An 18,389-nucleotide genomic window follows, 5' to 3' on the forward strand; every position below is an offset into this window, starting at 1 on the left:
GAATGGACCTGGTGACTGTAATGCTAAGTGAAATAAGTCAGTAAGAGAAAGATAAACACCATATGACCTCACTTATATGTGGAATCTAATGAACAAAATAAACTGATGAACAAAATAGGACTAGAGCATGGATACACAGAACAGATTGACAGATCTCAGAGGGGAGGGGGTTTGGGGGGCTGAAAGAGAGTAGCCAAAGAACATATATGCATATAGGCATAGCCTGTGGACACAAACAACGTGATGAAGGCTAGGGTGGGCAGGGACTGGATGGAAGGAGACAAAGGGTGGGAGATGGGACACATCTGTAACAGAGACAACAATAAAAAAAGAGTGAATCCCTAATTCCATGGGATTGACTTCCTTATTAAAAGAGAGAGAAAAAACAAAGCTCTCTTCTCTGTGCACAGAGAGAAGTTCATGTGAGGACACAAGGAGAAGGAAGCAGTTTATAACCAGAAAGAGAGGTTTCACCAGGAACCAAATGTTCCAGCACCTTGATCTTGAACTTCTTGAGTTCACAAGTGTTAGAAAATTAATTTCTGCTGTTTATGCCACCCAAATTGTGGTATATTGTTATGGCTGCCTGAGAAGACTAAAATATACTCCTCTAAATAAATTTGTATCATCACACCAATTTTTCCACTGTGCTGCATAATTTCCCATTTTTGTCTTTATTCATGAATCATCACTGTTATCTTCATTTTTTTCTAAACCTGCTCCTGTTGGTCTGTAAGAAGTAGATTAACTCCTACCTTTAGATATTAGCACACATTCTCCTCACTCTCTGCTAGGACCTCAGAGTTGCACAATTTAGCTCTTAGTTGAACCTATATTTCTCATATTTACTTATTAAACCCTGTTTAGCAGTTACACTTTGAGTTTCTTAGGAAAGTACAGAAACTTCATACTTCTTGAATAAATCCTACTACACCCAGAAGGAAATTTGATTAGTGAAAACATTCTTTCAAGCTTATGGTCAATGTTGACCTCCCAGGTCTATTTCATTTATAGTTTTATAAGGTTGTTTTAATACATTTTAATCCTATACCAATAATTTCTTTTTAACTGTATTTTTCTTATTGATTTTATGTTCTGTATAGTTGTCTAGACAAATTTATATATTTTATTTATTTGCTTAATTTATTGTTTGCGGGGGGGCTTTAACTTTTACAATAGGGCCATCTATTCAGAGTATCATACTTCTTACATCTGACTGTTGTCATAACATGTCTAAAATATTGTAGAAATAAAAACAAAAGGCATGGAGCTCACTTATTGTCCTTATGTAGGTCTAAGTAACCACAGTGGTCACCTATGGTCACTGCCACCAAAACTGTGAATTTAATTTTATTGCTTTTCTATATCTTCTTTTGAAATAAAGTGACTGAGTGAAGTTTAAAAAAAAAGAATAAGATGTTAGAAGGAGTTTTATAATGGCATTGAGTGCAAAATCAAATTTAAATAGCAACGTGGCCTGTGTTCCAAGGGAGGACACTTTGAACGGTACAAAGAGGAGTAGCAAGGAGCCAGGACAGTTATTGCAGTCTGTGGCTGGGCTGTGAAAGAATGTATGTGCACAGATACACATGCATATGCACAAACGCACACAAAAATTAATATTTTCTTTTATCCCTACATACACTGCTCTGTCATGCTCAGATTGAAGATCCAAGAAGATTATTTACTCTGTCATATGTTACCTATTACCACCATATCTCAGCTTATAGTTTTTTAACAATAACAAAAAAATCTTACCATGAAAGTATCTGGCATGAAGTTTGACTTATGTATTTCCACTTCATAAATACCCTCACATCACAGTCATATCAAGACAGGAGAAGGTTTTATTACATAAGTTTCATTGCATAATGTTGCTTTCTTCTTTCTGTTTTTATCATCTCAAGAATGTACAATTTTCATGACATAGCATATTTTTAATTAGAATCACATATTGCTATGTTGGTCATAGAATTAAAAAACCTACTTATTAAAAGCAATTTAAAAAGTGTATTATTTCTAACTTGCTATTAAGTCTCTGATCAATATGAAAGTAGCCAGGAAGCATAGGAGGTAATCTATTCACTAATAAACTGTGAATGAAACTCTGTAATTTATTATATTTTTAAAATGTAATGCGCACATAAATATTTCAATTTGCTCATTCCAAATGTATTCAGAAACATACTAGTAGATATTTGGATAGCACAAAAGTCATGCAGCCTGAGGTTTTAAAATTGAATTATTATACTAAATGGAAATAGCCAGTGATGAAGGGCTATTTTTCTTCTGAAGTATCATACTCCCTAGTTTTAATTGTTTTTTATGCATATAGACTTTCTCTACTCTCTTCATGGTCCCAAATTCTACAAAACCAGGATAATGGATCTTTTGGTACCTCTCATTTTTCACTGTGCCTTGCCTTTATCTCTTTTATGGTTAAACCAATTTTATCTGAATTATACACATATAACCATGCATCCTGTTTTCCATATTAGATTCTATTGGAGGTATTTGGAGCTATATTTATTACCATGTCTTTATTTTCTACAGAACTGGGTGCATTGTCTTACACCAAGCAAATATTCAATACATATCCCCTGACTCAGTAGATCTGTAACAGGATGTTGAAGGGAGGTTTCCTAACTCACTTTTGTCTGAAATATAAAATTAACAAATGCTACATCCCCTAGTAGCTTGTAAGACATGACTCTGAGCTGACATTTTATGGTAGGTGGTCGAGAACCAGTTAGAAGATTCACCATCTACCATACACTGGGTCAGATGTATGAGGAAGTATGTAATTGGAAAGAGCTATACTAAAATTCATTCTCTGAAAGGTAGAAAATGTGTCCCACTCTTCCGAAGTCCATGATGTGCAGTACATGTGAACAGTTTACTGTGTGTCTCCGGCCATTGAAGATCCAGGGAGCTGATGTCTGACCCATGCCAGACAGAGGTGAGTGGGGATCTAGCTAGAGCAGGAGTGGGCCTGGGACTAACTGCATTCTTTACCTGATGCAGTTAAAGGTGTGCAAATTCCAACAACTTTAAAAGGTTTTCTCGTCCCAAAAATTTCAGCCAGAAACTGAGATGTGCTCCGAATGAAGAGGTAGAGCATATCTTCAGAGGCAAAGCAGAAAGGATGGGGGCCAGTGTGCAGACGACAGGGCGGCATCATCTGCATTGAGAGAGTTGCAGCTGACCAATCTAGGAGATGTGACCACACACCACAACGGCATAAAGACATGTTCATAAGTGTTTAGAAACTTTGGTGTTAATACCTTTACTTCTTTTCTTCTCTCAAACCAGATCTGGAAAGGCCAGGAATTTCATATTGAAAGGAAACTATCGGAAGAAATGAGAGGACGTCTAATTTACTTCCAAAGTTGCAGGTTCTCATATATAGCAGGCCTCAGGTGGAGATGGAGGTGGAAATTTAATTGTTTTTGTTTTTCATTTTAAGACCCTTCATGAGATAGAATTGACAAAAATAAACTGCACACATTGAAAGTGCAAAATTTAATGAGTTTTTCATATACATGCATGTGTGAAAACCACAACATAATAAAGGTGGTGTACATACCATCACTCCTGAAAATTTCCTCTTGACATTTTGTAGTCCCTCCTAACTCCCATGCCCACTCAACTTTCCATTCCAAACAGTGACTGATACACTCTCTATCATTGGAGATTAGTTTGCATTTTCTTGATTGTCATATAAATGGAACCATATTTATACATACATATACATATATACACATACATGTGTGTGTGTAATTTCTATTCCTTTGGGAGTTGAGGAGAAGTCTGGTTTCTTTTATTCAAAATAATTATTTTGAGGTTCATCTATGTTACTGGTTATGTCAGTAGTTCACTCATGCCTTGGCTGGTATGGTTCAGTTGGTTGGGCAAGCTCTACAGACCCAAAGGTCATGGATTCCATTCCGTGCCCATGCACAGGTTATGAGTTAGGTCACTGGTTGGGTTGTGGAGAAGTGTTTCTTTCCCTCTCTCCCCACTCTCTCTAAAAATCACATCCTCAGGTGAGGATGAACAAAAAGAGTTCACTCATTATTCTTGCATATGCTCCATTTTCTTAGCAGAGCACAATTCATCTGTTTACCCGGTAATGCACATTTAGATTGTTTTTATTTATTGCAGATATGCCTGTTATGAATACATGTACAAGTCTTTGTGTGAATACATATTTCCTTTTTTCCCCTCGAGTATATACCTAGGAGTAGAATTACAGTGTCATATGGTTGATTTATGCTTAACTTAAAAAACAAAACAAACCCTGCTAAACTTATCCCAAAATGGTTGTATCATTTTTATTTCACACAAGAAGTGTACAAAAGAGTTCAAGTTCTTTTTCACTCTCTTCAGCACTTGATATGGTCAGTCATTTTTCAGCATTAGCCATTGGAATAGACATGCCATTGTTTCTCATCATGATTTTCATTTCATTTAAAACCTAATGATATTGAGCATATGTTAATGTGTATATTTGCAATTTATCTAAAACTGAACATTTCAAATTACAGAAACAAGTGTTATGACTTTATGTGACTCTAGGTCTGTCTATTCCTTGCTAAACAACATGGCAATCACAAATAAACGCATTTTTCAGCTTGTTATTTTATTTACTTTTTATATATTTTAATTGCTATTCAATTACAGTTGCCCCATTTTTTTCCCCATTGCTCTCCTCTATCCCATCTGCCCACTCCCACAATCAATCCCCCACCATTGTCTGTGCCCATGAGTCCTCTATTCATGTTCCTTGACTTGCCCCTTCCCCTTCTTTCCCCACTCACCTCTTTCCCCCATCTCCTCTGGTCACTGTCAGTTTATTCCTTGTTTCCATCTCTGGTTCTATTTTGTACATTTGTTTGTTTTGTCATTTAGGTTCCACTTACAGGTGACATCCACATATGGATGTACATCTCCTGACTTAGTAACTCGGTAAATCTGTAATGCTGTTAATTAGTTTTAAAAAAGTTCTAGTATAGTTGTTGATGTGGCAGATTCTTTCTTAATTTAGGAAAAATTTGAGAAAACAGTAAGGCAAATTTTTATAGTTATGGCATTAAACAAGGCTCTTGTGAGAAATTTAGCATATTACCGAGATATATGGTAACGCTCAAGGATGATGTGAGGTTCAAAAGATATGTCTTAATAAGTTTGAAATGTTTCAAAACAGGTTTGACACAACTGCATCTGACTAGAGGCACTGCACTGAATATTTCCTAACTAACAAATGAATGATAAATATAAAATCAATAAAATATTACTACTAAGTGATTTCAAATTGTTCAGAATGTATCAAACAATGTTATTGCACCTAGTAAACTATGATACCATAGAGGCTTCAAGTTCATCATGTAAGTATTTTGAACAATCTTATCTATATGTATAACTTTTAATGTAGGACAGAAAGGAACTTATATTATATAATGTTATATCTATTTACCAATTACCCCTGCATTTTCCCCACTCTATTTGATAACTTGGTTTATAAAAATCTCTTAAGTTATTCATTGATTCGACAAAATTACTTTGGTAATATTTTTTAAAGGGGCAGGAGGTTAACCTGACAAGCAGCCACGAGATATTTTCAGTTTGATAAATGCAAGTCCTTTGACATTACATTAGACCTTTTACATCATTGATCTAATAAGGAAAACGAATGTAAGAATGGTGATTTAATATTAACCCTCAAAAGTAACTCTTCAGATAGTTACTAGACTTATCATTGATCACTTTGTAAGTTATGTGTCTAATCACTGTTATATACATTAAACTAATATAATATTGTATGTCATCTGAATTGAAAAATAAATTAAAAAAATAAAGTTAGACTTCCACTGCACTCTTGTTGCCTGTCTACCAGAATGACTGTAATAAATTGGTAAGAAAAGTCATTATAATAACTCGCCTCATAATAAGAGACACAATTATCACAAACTCAGAGAAGTTTCCTTTTCCAATGTTCACACTAATTAGCATTTGATATAATTTTTACCTTCAGATTTACTTTGCAAAATTGAAATTATGGAAAATAATAACTGAACTCTATTAGTTAAAACATTTTCAAAATTGGTCAATATTTTTTATCAGCAGTGATCAAAAGGCGGGATCTGGAGAATTGGTCTTACTGGATAGAGATCTAAAACCATTGTTCTCTAATTAGCTGTAACAAGCTGATACTTCCCATTCCAATTCACAAGCAGATGATCTATTCTACACACCACTCCTTTTCCAACAGGGAAACACTTTGTACAGTTGTCCACAATACACAGAATCTGACAGAAGTAAGGCCTGCTTGAGTGTGGTTGGTAAGGTAATAATATAGGTGTAATAATCTATAGCTTTAATTTAAATATTTCACCTAAAATGTATATAGTGTGCTTGAGTGTGATATTATGTTACAGAATTACATGCTTATGACTTGGTAATAAAATATTTTGTAATAAAAAGGGGTGTTATTTGTGCTGGATGTTGTATATTCCCATTTGTTGGTCTTACAATATACAGAGAGCAGTTTCAAATTTACTAGTCCATACCAATACAGAAATCTTAGTAACTGCACTTCAAAACTATAAAAATAATTTGTTTTTATAGTGAACACATTATCTTAAAAATACTGTGATATTGTGTTTACAAGTTACTTGGGTTATTTCTTCATTCTGCCCTTCAGTTCCACCTTTCTTCTTCTTCATGCAGGGATTTATAACATATGCAGATTAGTGAAGAAATTAAATTTTTATATTTAGCAAGCATCAGGAAGCCAACAAATGTCACTTCGATCTATTGCTCTAATAGAAAAATATTTTTATGAGGAATTGTGAATGAATCATTATAAGTAAAATTATTTGGCTCATATTTTTTAGGAAGCATTTTGAGAAATGGACCAAATATCATAGTTCATCTTGGGAGTCTTTCAGTACCAATCAAATCAGTTGGTTTTTAAATTTTTATTTTTAATGTGACATTAACACAATAGATTAGTAGATATGATCAGAGACCATTAATTGCTTTAACGGAAAAGACCATGAGACAACATTTTCATCTGGCTTCTTGTCTTGATGAAGCATAAAAGCAACCTGTATTGAAACAAAGTTATTTTAAAAACCTATAGTAATAAGTGATAGATCAAACGGACATATACATAACTTGGGAGTAATAGAGTTTTGATGGAACTAACCTACACAATCAAAAGAATTTGATGTGCTCCCATTAGAGTTCTTGCAGGTGAAAGGTGGGAATTAGTTTTGCAAAAAGCATAAGAAAAAAATGAAAAGCTAGTCATTTTTTTAAAATCTTAAATACCATAGAGTATTCTATTCATTAGTCTTTGGAGCTTCCTGTTTTTTTCATTGATTATTCCATGTAATTAAACCATGCATTAACCAAGGTCATCTAGGATGAATAATATAGTAAGCTTGAATTTCAGTTTTAGAGCATCACTACAAAATGGAAATGAGGATGGTTACTTAGAGAAATAATTCTCAAACCAATTAACATGTTCCCATTCTTTTCTTTATGATGCAAATTGCCACCAAAGAGCTGTGCAAAGTTTTACTGTACTCACTTACTGAACTTGAATATTTCTTACCATCTAACTTTAGGAGGTAAATGAATAATCATTATATTGCTAGCATTCTAAATGACATGGTAGTCCCCTCAACCCCTTATGCACAGGAGATACATTCTAAGACCTCAAGTATATGCATGAAAACACAAATGGTATCAAACCCTATAAATACATACATATGTATGGTTATTTAAATTTATAAATTAGGCACAGTAAGAGTTTAACAATAACTAGTAATAAAATAGAACGATTATTGTAATACTGTAATAAAAGTTACGTAAATGGGTTTGGGGTCATTATTAAGTGAAATATGGGTTAGTTGAACACAAGCACTGCAATACACCGCAGACTCCAATAAGCACTTGGCTGCTTAGTGATTAACAGGAAGTTGCATAGATAGCGTGGATACCCTGGACAAAGAGATGATTCATCTCTACGGTAATAAGGGGCAGGGCAGCATGAGATTTCATTACTGTGTTCATAGTGGTGTGCAATTTAAAACTGATGAATTGTTTATTCCTGAAATTTCCCACTTACTATTCTGGAAATTCCACAGCCCATTTTTGACTATAGGTAACTGAAACCACTTAAAGCAAAACCATGGATGAAGTGGGACTACTGTGCCTTTAACATTTCTCACCAAATGAAAAACATAAACCATTTATAAGTGCTAAGACACTTTATGGAATCTAATATATTAATAGCCCATGAGATGGAATAGTAGTATGCAACATGATCACTCTTAAATACATACATGTGTGCACACACATGCAATACACCTTGTCTAGTTGTCAACTTTTCCATTCTAGTTCTCCATTCACTGAAAACTTAAGGCATGCACTTGAAACACTTTCTCACTTCACTTGTCATTATTCTGGATACCAAACTCCATGTGGATTTCTTGTCCAATATTGGGGCCTTAATTTTATATAAGAAACCAAAATCAGTTTTATGCCTTAAATCTTATCATCACAAAAAATGTTCCAGCCTCAAAAATCTCACTGCAAGCTAGCAAAATAGAACCAGAGACATGGAAATAAAGAACAAACTGACAGTGACCAGAGGGGAGGGGGGAAGGGGATGACAGGGGAAAGAAGAGGAAGGGTCAAGTCAAGGAACATGTATAAAGGGCCCATGGTGAGGACAATGGAGGAAAGGATTGAATGCGGGAGGTGGGGCTTAGGCAGGACAGGGGAGAGCAATGGAGGAAAACTGAGCACAACTGTAATTGAACAACAACAAAGAAAAATCTCACTTCACTTTTTCCACAGCCATATATTCAATAGCTTGAATTACTACCACTACGGTTATTCATCATCTGGATTGTTTTCTGTCCTCTAGCTACTCCCTAATAGAGCCCATCTCCAGTGAGATCACACTTTCTTGTCCTACTTTTCTTTACCCCATACAAAATACTGACTTCCGCTGGACAAAAAATAAAATACTATACAATGAACATGTTGCTGCTATTTCTAATACATTATTGTGAAATAGTGATAAGTCGAACAGACCCATGTCTTATTATCTTATTTTATCTGTCAGCTGCATTTCCTGTAGTCAACCACTGTTTTTTTCTTGAAACATTTATTCTATTATTGATTTCGTGTTTCATATCATACAGATGGAAAAGGTACTTGGTAAAATTTAAATCTTTTAAAATTTGTTAAAACCTATTTTGTGGCCTAACATATGACCTGTCACGGAGAATGTTCCCTACGTGCTGGGGAATAATGTGTATCCTGCTACTGTTGAATAAATTGTTCCATATATGTCTGTGGGACACGTATAGATAGCAGCAGGGCGTGCTCACACACCTATTTAAAAATGGCCTCTTTGTTTACTATGATCCTGTGGGACTTGTGGATGCCAAGCCCTGCTAGCTCTCAAAGATAGGTAATTTTGATACTTGTTCCTCTGCAGGCAACTTTAAAAGTTGGAGTGCTAGACCTGTGGACAAGCTCCTTCTGGGGAGAACCTGGTGACTTGATTTTATTGTTCAAGTGAGACAAAGAGAAGGCAAGCAAAGTTCCCTCCAGCTTTGTTAAGCTCTTAGGAGGTTCCCAGCCTGTTCTTAGATGTAAGATGATTAGAAGTTGGACCCTTAGGCAAGTGTTAGTAAGTTGCAGTCAAACCCTTCCCAGGGCAGAAATAAGAAATGGGCATTTTGTCTGATCCCTCCATGCTGGACCCAGAGGGAATAGGCACGGTTAATTCGTCCAGAGATGAACCAAACATCTGGATTATTATATCCTATTGCTGTTAGTATTGTAAAAAATTTGGTAGTTTCAGACACTATTGATCACTTCTGAATAATTCAGTTTAGCTAATATGTGAGTTCTTATTATTAGCCCACTTGGGTAGCTTCAATATTTTGACTTTGGCTTACTTCCCTGGACTTCATAGTTTAGAAACATATATAATTCATAAACTTGTTCTGACCAGGATTGTGTCTGTAGCAAACCCTAAAACAGTTAAACAACTATTTATTTTCTTAAAGTAATTAGGTTAATTGATCTCTTGAGATTAACAAATGTTCAATATTTTAAAATGAAGTTTTACATGATTTCTAGACAAGAATAAACTTTTAAGCCTGTTACACACTGAGGATTTTTTTCTGGTTAATTCATCTGTGATACTTTACGCTTGACTAGTAAAAAGATAGTCAAATGCTGGAAGATGCAACTAATCAGAATACATCACTTATACAATTATTTATGCTTTTTATGTCAATTTAAAATGTGCTTTCAATAATTCTCTGAACAAGTGATATTAAGCATCATTTTATTTCTGGAATTGTTTTAAACACGAGTGAAACTCAGACATAAGACTGAGTAAAAATGGACATTAGAGTAATTATGAAAATGCTTATTGAGCTTGCAATATTAATTATTTAGCCCCCATTACAGTTTCTAGTCTAAAACCAATCAACACAAGCCATTAGGACATGGGGTCTGGATGCAGACTTCCTGCTTCCAGCCCTGTCACAACATTAAACTGCACTGAGTCTCATTTTCTTATCGTAGATGGTTTGAGGACAAAATGAGCTATTAGTGAAGTGCGTGCTTAATGCTCACTCAGTAATAGCTATTATTAGACTCTAGGGTATTTTTAGTTATATTATTTATATATTCCAAAGTAGCTAAATAATTTTTGAAACATGGATCCTTCTGGCTCTGACACTGTATATGTGTTACATATGAATCAGAGCTTAAATTTCATTGACAGTGTTCCCTTCATTTGATGTAGAAAGAGACCAAAATGATGGAGCTATAAAGATTTTTCCAAGGACAGAAGAGAATCTCACATAAGCTTGTGATGTCAAAATTTTTTAAGGATGCAGTGACTATTATGGGAAGTATAAATTTCATTTAGAATTATTCATGTATTTTAAAACATCTAAAAAAAAAGCTTTGGGTTCCATTTTATAAATGAATGACAACAAATAATTAGCATCTTTTGTGAGCCTATAGTGACTCTGCTCATTATAGCTGCGGCTACAGCCAACAGACGCAGCAGGCTACTCTATTACCACATAATGTGCACATTCAGTAGAAAAAAAATCCAAAAGGTAGAGTTTATTTAGCTTCCATTCTCAAGCTATGGTGTATTAAAAAAGAAAAACATGAGAAAGAACTTTGGAATCTCAAGCAATTAATAACTATAGTAGTGTGGTAGAATTATAATATCAGGTAACAAGCAGGAAAAATTTGATATTCTGCAGTAAATTTGTGGAAAAATATAGTAGTGTGCATTATAATGTGAATGAGATAATTTTCTTTTTTTTTACAAAGAATAAGACATACTTCTAATTTTGAAACCTGTGACTTAACATAAAAGAAATCCTATTTTTCATTTTCCTCAGGCTATTTCAACTAACTTCTTCTAATTTACTGGTCAAATTGGTTTCCCAAATCCTAATGTCTGCCTATGCTAATAGAATCTATAGAGTAATGTAATTACCTAATCCATTCATTACATGAAATAAAGATAGTACAGTTAAAATGTCAAATAGAATCAAGGCTATCTGAATGAGAAATATTTTCAATTGTAATTTTTCCTTTCCCAAAAGAGACATGAAGGAATAATTTCCTGCATGCATGAAATATTTTATATTAAGCTTCTGAAAATAAAAGTCTTAGGAACCATTTTAAAGTACAAAGTACTCTCATATTTATGACCTTAGACAAGTTTCTTAATCTTTCAGGGGCTCAGTTTCCTCATCCCTAATGTGTGAATTATGAGAGAAATTATGTTAATAACCAATGAATTTGAGTCCAAAATATAATCAAATTTTTAAGAAGGAAATGGATGTAGTGGGATTTGGCAATTTAATAAGATAGTAGCAATTACAATTCTAGATTAATTGACATTGAATGCTAAAATTTAATTGAAAAGTGCTTTATAGGAAAAAGATAAAAACTGCAACTCAGTAAATGTGTATTTTGCCCTCATATGCTTTGAGCAATTGTCTCTCTCAGAAATCATGCATCTCTGGATAAGATGTGACTCAGAAGTAAGGTCAAATCAAGGGGTGAAAACCTCTCCCGAGTAAATCATAATTATTCTGTGAGAGTTTTCAATAGCAATATATTATCCAGGATGAAGAGAGAGAATGAGAAAGAAAAGTTAATCAACATTTAATCTGAAACACACACACATGCAAATAGATGTGATTTTGGCAATCTCAGAAAGCTTAAAATAAAACAACCTTTCTAAAACCCATACAGTGTGGAGAATCTGACATAAGAACCTAAATTTTCAAAGACACGTGAAAAAATGCTCAATATCACTAGCCATCAGAGAGATGCAAATTAAAACCACAGTGAGATACCATGTCTCACCAGTCAGAATGGCCATCATAAACAAATCAGCAAACAACAAGTGTTGGAGAGGTTGTGGAGAAAAAGGAATCCTAATACACTGTTGGTGGGAGTGCAGACTGGTGCAGCCAGTGTGGAAAACAGTACAAAATTTCCTCAGAAAACTAGAGATAGAACTGCCTTTTGATCCAGTGATCCCACTGCTGGGATTATACCCTAAGAATCCTGAAAAAGTAATCGGAAAGAACCTATTCACCCCAATGTTCATAGCAGTTGTTATTTACAATACCCAAGTGCTGGAAATAGCCTACGTGACCATCAGTAAAGGAGTAGATCAAGAAACTGTGGTTCATTTACAAAATGGAATACTACGCAACAGAAAGAAAGAAGGAGTTCCTATCCTTCACAACAGCGTGGATGGAAAGTATTATGCTAAGTGCAATTGGCCAGTGAAGAACACATACCATATGATCTTACCTATAAGTGGAATCTAATCGACAAAACAAACAAGTGAGCAAAATAGTACCAGAGACAGGGAAATAAAGAGCAAACTGATGGTAACAAGAGGGGAGTTGGGAGGGGATAACGGAGAAAGAAGGGAAAGGCGCAAGCGAAGGAACAGGAATAGAGGACTCATGGGCTCAGACAATGGATCGGGATTGGCTGTGGGAGTGAGGTGGGGACAAGGGAGAGAAATAGGGGAAAATGTGGGCAAACTGTAATTGAACAACAGTAAAAAAGAATAGTTATGGAAAAAACCCTTAATTTTAAAGAATATATAGTATACTACATTCTTCTAGTGATTGCTATATTAGACCCTTGACACATACCATGAAAAAAATATCAAAGATCCCAGGCCTTATAAGATGTTCATTCAAAAAAGGAGGTAGCTATTAAGTAGTAACCATGGTATACAAATTATATGACATGTGGAAAGTAAATAAGTGCTTTGAGAAGGCTTAAAGAGAGAGAGAGAGAGTGGACTGGTTAAGAATAAGGATATCTGTTTGCAAACTAATTTCTAGACACATTCAGCTGCAGTCAGTATAGGCATGAAAGAGAGAAGTAAATTGAGTCAGAGAATCATTTTTCCAATTTGAGTATGTGAAACCAAGAGAGGGAAAAGCGACCTATGGATGTAAGCAAGAGATGGTTATCATGACTTACTGTAATATTAAATCTAATATGCAAGAGAGAAAAAACCATCTAAGTGGTGAAGAATAGTTTTAAAAAGTGGTATGCAGGATTAATCAAATGTATGCTTAATGACTTAGGTAAGTAAGACGGCATACTTTTATTCTAAACCTGGATTCTTACATGAAATAAAATCATTGCAAAATGTGTTAATCTATAACAATATCCTTGTCACGAAAATGTAAAATTGTTGGCATATCTATAAAAATAAAACCATAAAATAATAATAAAAGAATATATTATAGTAAAGCATTGAGTATGTTTATTAGGAAAACTTAAATGATTAAAATGTCAAACTGGTTCCAGCAAATGATGTAAACCTTTCAGTATTTTATTTGCAATTTAACATTTAACATCTATCACTGAGATAACACTGGATTTGCATTTGTTCCCCTTTCTTATACTGGCTGACATTTTGCAGATATGGAAACAAAGACAATGATAAAGAATTGGATTGCTGATAGATAGAAGTTTTAGGATCTATACTCAGAGATCTACACCTGCCAGTACCTTCCAGAAAAACACAGAAGTCCTCCCCGGTAGACAAGTCCAGTCACATCATTGTGTCACTCTGTAAGGACAGCAAGAAACAAAGGGAAAATCTCACTGAAGAGTCAAATATTGGAATTATCCTATGCAGATTATTGAAAATAGTATTTTTGTTAACTTAAAAAACATTATAGTAGTCATATAATATTTAGAGGCATACAAAGATTAAATGACAGAAAGTTGACAGCTGGAGGGAATGAAATTTTAGATATCCTTTGGTCTGTTACTCTGGAGGACAAATGAGAAACTCTCAAATACCATGAAATTCATTTTTGATAATTGCATTTTTGCCAATCTCCATAGCAAAAAAGAAAGCAACTTTTTCTTATAGTAAGTATGTCAATGAAAGTTTCTCTAAAAGATAAAATGATGTCTAACTTCATTTAATGTGGAAGCCTTCCTTGAATGTAAAACAATATATCACTTTACAATTTTGCCATAATGAAAACCCTGCAATGTTATTTTCTCTTCACAATGTACTAAATAGAGGTGAAACTATTTTATTTCCTAATTATAGTGAGTTTACATTTAAATGAATAAAGATAATGTTAGACCATCTGATTGAAATGTATATTAACCTTCGTGTCATATTTTGCAACATAGTAAAATCTTCAGTTAGAATTGATATAAATAAATATTTTTAGTCAGTCCAATAATTTCAAAAACATTCTTTTTTAGTGCATTTCAGAAAATACTGAAATCATCAGTGACAAGGTTAACATTTCAGGGCATTCAATCTGTCTTTTGAATATGCATTGTGAGACAGCCCTAGATACCACCAAAATATGTTTCCCTAACAATAAATCATCGTCATGATTGCCATTATTGATCTGTAGAGTCAGTAACCGAATCTATCTATGAGATTCGACACCATATATCTTGATATTATATAGCCCATCCTCCTGCCTAAACCCATTAAACTGTCTTCTGTGGGTTTACATCATTTTTATTTGAGGGACCTAGAGAAACTTTGCACTTTACTTGTTTTCTAAAACACTTCTAAGACCAAACTCTCTCATCAGGAAAATGCCATTGTTTTCTGTTACTGAGAATGGTTGCCATGATAACTTTAAATGGGGGGATAACCATTAGTGCTGAACATAGCATGACATACAGTGTGTATAATCATTTTCATGTCTGTACATAATATGAATGTATAATATGATGATTAGGGATACATGGGTACATCTACTTAAATACTATTGTCTCCCCCAAAATAATAAAATAGTAATAAAAGTATATTATTTATAAATTATGTACTTAACAAGATTTGCCTGGAGTTAAATTGAAGATACTTTGGATTTTAAAGTCAGGGTCTTTGTATATCTTCACTTTCAAGGACTTTCAAGGATTAATGATTGTATTTCAATGTGTGCATGAGTAGCTTGACAATCCATGCAAAGATGGTATCTGTGCGTTTCTGCTAATTGATGAGGAAAAGATCAATAGTTTTCCAGAGAATCTCAGGAGACACAATAATCTGCAAATAACTAAGAGATGCAGGATAACTAAAAACATTTTTTAACTTAAAAAGTAATTATAAAAAATAAGTTTTCTGAAAATAAATATGTGGCCTACTTTACCTAGTGTACACTCAAAACATTGAAAGTAAACATAGACTATCTATCTATTTAATATCAAATAAAACAAAAAACACTGCACATGTATGGTCCAAAGCTTATTGCATGAAATGTGTTAAAAATGTTCAGACAAAAGCAAATACTTATTGTGTACAAAGAAGCTACATACTGTGTATGTTATAGATATACATGTTCATAAATAGGTGTCACATGCCCCCTCTCTACTATGATTAACTTATGTTCTTGTATATATTTTATCTATTTAATAATTATACCTTAGTAATTATACATAAAAGTATAAAAATTACTGCTATAATACAGTGCATTTGTCAATTAAATTTCATAGGTTGTTTGCGATTGAATATACTCCTTCTAGCCACTCTTAATTGGGAGGTAAAAAAGGAAAATTACACATAACTGAAAATAATAACTATCATTTTTGTTTCCCCTTTTTTCCACATTAATAACTTTGAGGAAAATTTGAGAGACAGTAAAAATAAACAATTTCCTTTAACTTCATAGAAATGGCATTGTTCAGTCAGAAAGAAAACAGTCTTTCTTGCCCATAGTCACAAAGTTTCATTGTTGTTTCTCAGAAGCAAAGCCCCAAGAAACAAAGTAAAGTTTTAACAAATCTTTTCGTGTCATTTGCACCCACTTTTAGAAAATTTAATCCTTTATATTACAGTAAATTTCCCAGAATTTATGAGAGCACTAACAGAAGCCATGCTTAAAGAAATTTACATGCATACAACTCAAACACTGCCATCTTCTCTAACAAAGAAAATCAGTGTAACATTTGTTCCTCACTATATATTTATGAATACATTCAACAATCATAAAATGGACATGCAATATACTATATTCTAGGAAGTGGAGAGGAAAAAATACATCTATTATCCCTATCTTCGAAAAACTCACCCTATGGTGAATTACATAATTACAACACAACTATGCCACAATGAGTTTACTGTGGTGATGGAAATACAGCCTGGGCAGTGTGAGGGCAAATCAACTGATTTTCCTCACAAGATTGAAGGTGTGCTAAAAAATCTTCCTGGGGAGAGTAACAGCAGAACCATAATGTGATAGCTGCATGTTGATCTTCGGCTCCCTCATGCTGTGAGCTCCTTGCACAGTCACATCGTCTTGTGTAAGTGAATTGAACATATGACAAAAATACCACACAGCATATATTATAAGAAATATATCATGTGGCAAAACATATTGCATATACTGGCTTTTTCACAAATAATTGATAGTCAGTGTATTTAACGTATATGTCCATCCACATTTTATCATTTTCCACCCTATTTAGGCTGAAGTTATTTTTCTAAAAACTGGATTCTGCTTAAGCGTGTTTTGAAGACAAGTATCAAATATTAACAAAAATGTATACATCTTGTTTCAAAGGATTTCAAGGCATTGGCCGTTGATATTATGCTATTAGTTCTAACCACAATGGATTTTACAGTCATAGTGCAATTTTATTCACAAGAGGCTATCTATCTATCTATTTATCTACCCATCTAGCCAGGTATAAATTTATAGATAAATAGAACTTTATAGAAAGAGATAAAACCAGTAATAAAATATGTATAAACAATACAATAAGGCACTGAAATGTGAAAAGGATCTTAAATTATTTGCTTTATTCAGAGTATAGCAAATAAACTTTTCAAGACAGGTACATGAGTTTTACATATTCAAAACATCTCTAAAGGTGTAATTAAACAGGGTTACGGATTGTCATGCTTAAATCATCTGTAAAAATTTTTATAACAAATATAAATATGTTTTGCTTTGACAGAATCACATTTCCTACTTATTTTTCAAATAAAAAACATTTACTGAATATCCTGCACAGTGGAGATTTAAAAGAGAATAAAAAATGACACTAAACATTTGGATCCAGAAAATAGATTCTCTGTGTTAGATGTCAGGAATGTTCTCAGATGAAGAGGTCTATTTTCTGTGTCTTAAACATAAACATTTTTATCTTAACTTTCCCCCTCAAAATTTCTAAAATATTTAAAAATATTTTTAAAAGAAACAGGCCCTGGCTGACATAGCTCAGTGGATTGAGCGTGGGCTGTAAACCAGTGTCACAGGTTCGATTCCCAGTCAGGGTGCATGCCTGGGTTGCAGGCCATGACCCCCAGCACATTGATGTCTCTCTCTCTCTCTTTCTATCTCCCTTCCTTCCCACTCTAAAAATAAATAAATAAAATCTTAAAAAAAAGAAAAAGAAACAATAAGTATGACAGAATATGAGGTAGTACAGGCAGAGGCTGAGATTGTGCTTTGTGGTGAGAGCGGGTGAGGGGGATTTAGTGTTGGAAAGTAGTAGTCAGGAGAGAGATGTACACCAGGTTAAGAAATCTAAAGCAGAGGGAAGTGACTGGAAGATTTGTGAACATATACATGTCCTAGAAAATCTGAGCTCAACGTGAGAAGTAGGATTAGTGCAGGAGAGACATGAGGTAGCAATAAGGCTAATGAGAGTGATGCTAGCTTTTCTGATTCAGTCTTTCTAGTTTCCCACAGTAAAACAAGTGAAGGCTCGTGCATCCTCATTCAGTTGTATGCCAAGGGTGGGATACTGCGAATGGTTTAATCTGAGGAAAGGTAATAAGCAAGTGGGTG

The sequence above is a fragment of the Phyllostomus hastatus genome, unplaced genomic scaffold, assembly GCF_019186645.2.
Source record: "Phyllostomus hastatus isolate PE091 unplaced genomic scaffold, TTU_PhHast_1.1 phas_contig_86, whole genome shotgun sequence".
In the NCBI taxonomy this organism is placed as follows: Eukaryota; Metazoa; Chordata; class Mammalia; order Chiroptera; family Phyllostomidae; genus Phyllostomus; species Phyllostomus hastatus.